This window comes from Limulus polyphemus, unplaced genomic scaffold, assembly GCF_000517525.1.
Source record: "Limulus polyphemus unplaced genomic scaffold, Limulus_polyphemus-2.1.2 Scaffold70, whole genome shotgun sequence".
NCBI classification, from domain to species: Eukaryota; Metazoa; Arthropoda; class Merostomata; order Xiphosura; family Limulidae; genus Limulus; species Limulus polyphemus.
In genome coordinates this window covers 1,240,909-1,247,639 of record NW_013665680.1, presented here as the reverse complement: position 1 = coordinate 1,247,639, position 6,731 = coordinate 1,240,909, and the positions used below count along the sequence as shown (strand labels likewise).

The following is a 6,731-nucleotide window of genomic DNA, read 5'->3' as shown; positions in this document are numbered from 1 at the left end:
GTAACTTTGGGCGATATTCAAAACAAACAAGCTAATTTTTAAGCTCCCTTAAGCCGAACACAGCACACTCCACTAGTTTTATCACCCGCCTTATTCTGAACTTTCCGATTAAATAAACTTCCTTGAATTTTACTTGATATTCTTGAAATGAAGGAATAAGAATGAAAACAAAAAAAAACGCAGAAATTTGTCTCATAATCGGGCATTTGTCAGTGTAGACCTACATAAGTTAATATCTTGCTTAAACGCATTTTCTACCCACAAGATTTACCCTCTAAAAGGTAAAGTTATCTAAATCGTTCTAATGATTCTTTATGTTCATGAATAATAACAAAGTTAAGTTAGTTGAGTTACCAAAACTCACCTTTCTACGGGATGGTGGAGGAACAATAAAGTAAGTTTTGATATTTTGTTCCTTTAGGTAGGAGTTTCGGTTACCTCCATGGCCTGGTATCACTTCATACTCGTCTCGAAGAAATTCCAGTGTTGCTTGAGTGATGTGAACCTGGCTGTGGGGTTATATAAAACACATTAAAAAATGCTCTCTGAGAAAAAAACAACAAAAAACGTTCTACAAAATTAGTGCATCGTGTTTAAAAACAATGAAAAATAATAATGTAGAAACATCAAAATATTCGTAAACAGGAGTTAATTATGTAATTTCAACGGATATATAGTTGGGCTGCAAAGTTACAGTAATAATTTATATCACACTATCGACTTATGTTCAGATAATGATATTAATCAACATAATGTTTCCCTTCATGATGAACTCGAGGCAGGTTTCCTCGTTTGGATTTGCACACTAGTACATGTAGTGAATTAATATTTAATGTATTTAGTAGCCCCGGTTCCACTAACTATGTACAGCCTGCAGTTTGGTATATCTACTTAGCTTTAATTTTATATGCTGTTCTGGCTTTACTGTTGCATGATCTGATCTGAAAATGCTCATTACGCATTCGATCTGTTCTTAGGAAAGTAAGATTCCGCTTAGATTTAAAATAGCACATGGATTTTTGCTATTTCGCCAGAAGGTGTCACTGACTTGTTAACCTTCTATATTTTACGCCTAAACCACATAAGATTCCGTTTAGAATAAAACAAGCACATGGATTTCTGCAATTTCCCCTTCTTGAACTTGAATATAATGGAAATTAATATAACTTATTATGTTGGAACATATTGTAAGCCTGAAATATGCGTATATCAAATTAATGCAGAAAACAAATTAGGTATATAGCAAATGTTATGTAGTTTAGGCGTAAAATTTGGAAGGTTAACAAGTCATTAGCACCTTCTATCTACATGATTACTCATACTCGAATTGCGGGATTGATTGTCACTTTTATAACGTGCCTAAAGTTGAAAGTGCGTGTTCTGCGGCATATCGCGAGTTCGAGCCTTGGACCTTCTGATCCACAGGCCATCTCGCTAACCCACTAGACTTCGTTGCCTTAAAGACGCCAGACAATAATAAATATTAACGTGGAAAATCTTGATAAATGATATGTTGTTTAAACCTTTTCGTGAGTATTTCATGCAGTATATTGCTCTTTGTGCGTCTTTATTATTACAGTGTCCTATCTGTTGTGAATTTCAGTTAACATTTATTGGGTTTTAACTTGCGCAAAACTTGGATAAATGTTTCACTGTAAAATATTTAAATAAAGCATAATACTTACTTGTATTTATATTCGCCGATAATATAATTCATTGAAAGCGAATACAAATGATGAAGCTCATCAACTTACACGCTTACTTAATCTATTTTAACACGATCCATTACGGTTGAAACGAACACATTCTATGTAAAAACTTCCTGATTGATTTTATAACTTATTGAGTATAACTATTTTCAGATTGTAATATTTACGAACGGTTTTTCATTTCAAGCAAGCTTAATAGTAAATTGAAGTTCCTATATCTGCGTATAGCTAATGAGTAGTAGATATTAAAACATAAAATGAACTAGAGCAGAGTATAATGTAAAATACATTTCGCTAGTTTGTTTGTTGTTAATCACAAAGATGCACAAATGGCTATCTGTGTTCAGCCTATCGCGGGTATCGAAACTCCATTTTAACGTTATAAGCTCTCAGACTTAACGATGAGCCACAGGGAAAAACTTTACCATAGAATAAAAATTAAAATGAATTATGATCGTAATACTTAATAGCAATATATAAATGATATTTCATTACAATAAAACTGATATAAAAGATTAACTTAGAATATTCTTAATAGTAATATGTAAGTAATATTTCATCAAAATATAATTGATATAAAAGATTAACTCAGAATATTCTTATTGCTAATATAATTTTACACTAAGAAGTTGTGTATAAAACATCTAGCTTGTTCTATGAAGCTTCCGGAAAGACCTTTGACCACACAAGAGCTTATTAGGCTTCACTTTCACTTCAGATCAATTCATTTTGCTTTTTTTGGAGCAACACAAAGATACACTGTGGGCTATATACACTATGTTCACCACGGGAAATCGAGTCTCGAATTCTAGCGTTGTAAGTTCGTATAATTACCACTGACTTTAATCAGATTAAAATAACATGGTTAAAATTAGCATTAAGAGAATGCGTTAAACTCGAACGTTATCGAAAAACTGTCCTTCTTTTTCTAACGGTAATGATTATTTAATTATAACTAATTAATGAATTGACTAATCGGGCAGATGTTGGCACTATCTCATACTATGGTGTGTAGAGCTTAACTAGCATCCAAGATATTTATATATTTAAAAATATTCTTAATCCAATGTTATGTACTTTTTACTGTGTGTACTAAAGTTTTTAGTGAAAATTTTTACGTTTAGTGTATTTCATGGTTTCTTCATGATTCATATCATGTTGTAGTGACCGTGTTTGTCAGTATATATACAGTTGTACTTGAACGAACTCTAATTGAATTTTAATGTATAAAACTGAATTTTTCAATCAACTGAAATTTTGCCTTCTCCCATCAACTGCCGCTCGAATATCGCACGAATTGGTTTTCATTACTGAATATATGTTTTATTCATTGTTGAAAACAAATCTTAGCTAATTAATATAATAAATTATTACTTCGATATGAGCATTTATCTTGACTATCATATTTGCAAACCTTGATATGAATTATTCTTATGACATCAAAACCATCGATATGGGGTTCCTCAAAATATAAAACCTACCAAAATGTATCTAGTGATTTTTTTGTGAGGACACTCGCGTGGACATAAACTCTATGATGCCTTGTAAAAAAAAAAAATGTAAACTTACCCAGGCTCACCTCCTGCTTCCATGTTATTAGCCAACGTGACGTCATTACTCCACACATCATATTGCCATTTCCGCAGGCCCAACACTCCACAAAGAACTCGACCAGTGTGAATTCCAACGCGCATGTTCAGCTGGACATCCGTGGTCTCCACTACAGAACTGTTGATAGATATAATATAACTTATTACAATATAGTAAGAGTGTTCAGAGTAGCCATAATCAAGACTTAAAAATAACTACTAAATAATACTTGTATTAATTTGAAGTACCATAAATGCATGTATATTAAGGCAAAAATGTTTATTATACAACCAGCTACAACATCTGAAATGCTCTATCATTTGAAATCTGCTATGAACAAATTACGAGCAACGTATTATAAAAAGAAAAACATCTCTAGTCTAAATGATTTTTTATCACAAGTATTAGGCTTATGGCATAAGATTTCCTATTTTACAGGTCAGCGTTATATATTTTAACATTATCTTCTTACCAAATGCCAAAGTGTATCCAATAATGAAAACCATATTTCCAAAAGTCGTCATAATTTAATAAAAACAAAAAAATATTCCAAACAATCAATAATATATATATTTTATCGAAAAGATATTGCAAAGTTTTGTTAACCATCATCTACCCAATATTGTGTACCATAATATTAAGAATTCTAGTTTGTAAATTGTTTTCAATATAATATAAATGTTCTCGTAAAAAAATATTAAATTATGTAACTGAAGTAATCCTCATCCCTCGCTTACGTTCTAGAGTAATAATAATTTTCATTTCGTCATTTATTGAAAAGTATCGTAAGTTTTTTAAAATTAACTAATGATCTAGCTTAATACAGTCGATAAACTGTTTTTGTTGTTGCCTGGTGTTATCTATCAAATGTAAGGATTTATTTGGTATATTTACGTAATCATTAACCAGAACGTATAAAGCAGTTACACCCTGATAGGTGTTAAAATAAAGATATTCAATATTTTATTGTAGGTCAGTTAGGAATGTCTGTTTGAAGAGTATTTGTTTTTTGTTTGTAATTAAGCACGAAGCTGCACAATGGACTATCTGTGCTCTGCCCGCCATGGGCATCAAAACTCGATTTCTAGCATTGTAAGTCCGTAGACATACTGATGTGCCATTGGGGGGCATTTCAAGATTAAGGAATCTTAGAATGAAGTTATTTATAAGAATGAAAAATCCTTATATTATTTAGGGTGTTATGTTGGAATTAACATTCTAACTGCTACACAGTAAATATCTATCAGAACAGACATGTTTTATTTTACAATGTAACGTATCTTTAAGTAAAATTATTCATATTATACTGATTGTCAAATAAAATTCGCAATTTTAATGTAACGCCAAGACAAACGTGGAGTTAAAGAATCGAACGTTGCTATCAAGGGCCCTAGATATTTATAATCTTAAGCTAGAATAGATTGAATCATGATAGTTATTATTCTTGTTATTACGTTGGAAAGTTCACCGGAAGAAGGAATAGGTATGCTACCGTTAGACCAAATTCTGCTACTTGACAAAATGCAACTGTTACTGAGTAATTTGGTGATGCTAATTCTAAAAATCACGTTGAAAATTACTAACTAACTTTCGAGTATGATAGATTTGTTCAAAATATTGTTATATATCGTGAAAATAATAACATTTTCTTTAATAACTTTCTTAATTGAAAAATGCATTTAAGAATGTTCAAAAACAACACATAATAGCAATATCAATTTAAGATCAGCAATGAATATAATAAGATTATATACTGAAAATACATTAAGGCTATGTTCAAAACTTTCATCATGGTATTATTTTTTATTAACAAAATATCTGCTTGACTTGTTGTGCCTTTAATGTATGTTCTCAGTTTCACGCTGTAAGAACCACCAGTAATCTCCCATCATCGCAGGATTCTATCGCCCTTTCGTTGTAGAAATATCTTGGTAGAAGTGCTCACAATGCTCATCGCTCACTGCATCTATATCATTTGGAAATAATTCTAAATGCGAGTATAAGAAGTGACATCCTAGATCCCATTTTCCTGTATTTCTCGAGCATGTCATCAATCATTACAGCATAGTTTTTACCTCTGTGATTTCCTAAGAAATTTTTGACAACCAGTTTGAATGACTTCCATCTGCAAATTCTTTCTGATTGAGTTCTGTTTCAAAATCATCATTCTTTGGTCGTCCCCGAATCTTTGACCCAACAAAACGATACCTCCTTTCAATTTTGCTTCACTGATTTTTGAAACTTTTGAGACAGATACCTCAAATCATTACCATCTTTATTCATTCCTTTTCCAAAATTCTTCATGAGTCCCACTTTAATATGAAGTGGGATGGGCATACAGTTTGAGGATTCACTAAAGGTTGATACTCGATATTCTGTTTCCCTGGTATTTAATTCTCTCTCACTGGCCATTCCTTGATTTTGAAATGATGTTTATTATCTCAGCTGTCCCAGAGACACAAAAAGCAACAATGTTTGATATACTCATTCTGCAGGCCTAGAAAGTGTGCAACAAAGTTTAGATCACCACATATGTTCCACCCATGGTGATCATGTTTGATGACCTCAAGTATAATCTGCATGCTTTGATAAGTTTTTTTTATGTTCACAGTTTGGGTAACAGGAATCGATGGCTTAGTGTTCCCATTGTGCAAAGTATAGCTTTCAGAATGACTTTGGATGAGTCGATAAAAATGATTCATTCTTGAGGATGATGTTCAGTATCTAATTCTTCCATTAGTACGTCAACATTTGTACTGAAACACAAACTATCTTGCATGCTGTAGTGAGAAGCAAAACTTTCATGGCGTCTTTGGTAAATTGAAACTCTTTTTCCTGAAGCTAATAACTTCCATTGCTGTAAACGAGAATCAAGAAGTTCCCCCATCCTGTTTTGATAGAGACAAGTCATGAATCAGATCCTTTAGCTCTTCTTGTGTGATCAGATGAGTCAGTTTATGTTGAGGTGCCCCAGGAATAGAATTACTAGATGAAGTGAATGAAGATGATTCATTGTCTTCTTCATGGGATAACTCTCCTGTTTTATAGTTCGCTGGTATATGTGACACTGAAAAACCATGAATCCATGAGGTTCTAGTTTTATTGCAGATGCAATATCTGGACATTTAATGTATTGTTCAGTTTTGCCTGAATATCCAGAAACATTAGTCATGCAAAAATATCAGTTAGTTAGATGATCTATGAGCTCATGCCATTATCATGGGAACTGCAAGTGGCATACTTGCTCTCTTCTTATTCAGCCACTGTGTCAAGCCGGATGTGCAAACTGTACAGCACATATGTGAAGCTCAATATGTTTCGTAGTTATCAATGTTACATCCAAAATAGTGGTATTAAACTACCTTTACCTCACGTGTGACATTTTTCCTTCGTGAAACTGTAATATATTTTCCACAAATGTAACAGAAACTG

General features: G+C 32.5%; 1 pseudogene; it reads right to left on the bottom strand.

The window, feature by feature from the left end:
* Positions 1-6,731, bottom strand: part of LOC106465784 — a 154,667-nt pseudogene that overhangs the window by 44,724 nt on the left and 103,212 nt on the right.